This window comes from Belonocnema kinseyi, chromosome 5, assembly GCF_010883055.1.
Source record: "Belonocnema kinseyi isolate 2016_QV_RU_SX_M_011 chromosome 5, B_treatae_v1, whole genome shotgun sequence".
Classification (NCBI taxonomy): domain Eukaryota; kingdom Metazoa; phylum Arthropoda; class Insecta; order Hymenoptera; family Cynipidae; genus Belonocnema; species Belonocnema kinseyi.
In genome coordinates, this window is record NC_046661.1 from 28,605,083 (window position 1) to 28,606,207 (window position 1,125).

The following is a 1,125-nucleotide window of genomic DNA, read 5'->3' on the forward strand; positions in this document are numbered from 1 at the left end:
AAGTTCAGAAGGAAAAAACCAAATAACTAGCTAGAAAAAACCTTTTTCTACATATCAAAATGAAGTTTCCATGATTTTTTCAGATGCTTAAAGCGATATCTTCAGTAAGTTGAAACTTTTTTAAGTTTGAAACTTTGAAAACAGTAATTTATTCGATATATTTCAATTTTGGGTCGCCATTTCTCCATCGAATCAGTTTTCACTTCACACATTCATTGATTTTAATGTAAAAAACGATTTTTCAAATTTTTTGTTATAAAAAAGATTATAGTAATTAATGTATTCGCGTAGAATATAATATTTATTTAAAAATTGAAGTTTCGAAGGTAATCAAAAATGGTAAAAAATTATACATTTTTAAAGTCCTTTTTAGAGGTCTTCCAGGAACTAAAATTACATGTAAGTTCAGAAGGAAAAGTCAGAATAACTATAATTGCGATTTTGGCGTATCATTAAGTAAAATAATGTTTTTAGCTTCAAAAAAGTTCGTACCGTGAGCTATTGCTCTGTTATTTCGTATTAATTTACACATATTTTCAAATGTACTCACGTTTTGCAACTCTTTGCTTACTTTCTAAGTAACAAAGAACTTTTCATTTAAAACTTATATGTATTTTTAGGTCCTAACATTCCTTTGAAAAGGATAATAAACCAAATTTACGATTTTTTACCATTTTTGTTTATCTTCGAAACATCGACTTTTGAATGAAAATGATGTCCTCCGTATGTACATTCTTCGTCAGAATTTTATTTCACAATGAAAATGTTTGAAAATCGTTTGTTACTTAAAAATTAATGAATTCGTGCAGTAAAAACTGATTTGATGAAGATATTGTGACAAAACATAGAAATATTTTGAAAAAATCACTGCTTTCAACGTTAAAAACTTAAAAAAGTTTCTGCTAATTGAAGATATCGTTTTAAAAATCTGAAAAAGATCATGAAGACTCATTTTTATATATAGGAAGAGATTTTTGTCAGCCGTAAACAAAATAAAATTTTTTTGGTTTTACGGTCCTACCTAGTATACTAGGCAGTCTGATAAGTCCCTGAAAAATGAAACACGGAGACGTTTTTTTGGCCAAAGTCGGTTTTATTTTTCAACATACTCTCCTTTTAGGTCGA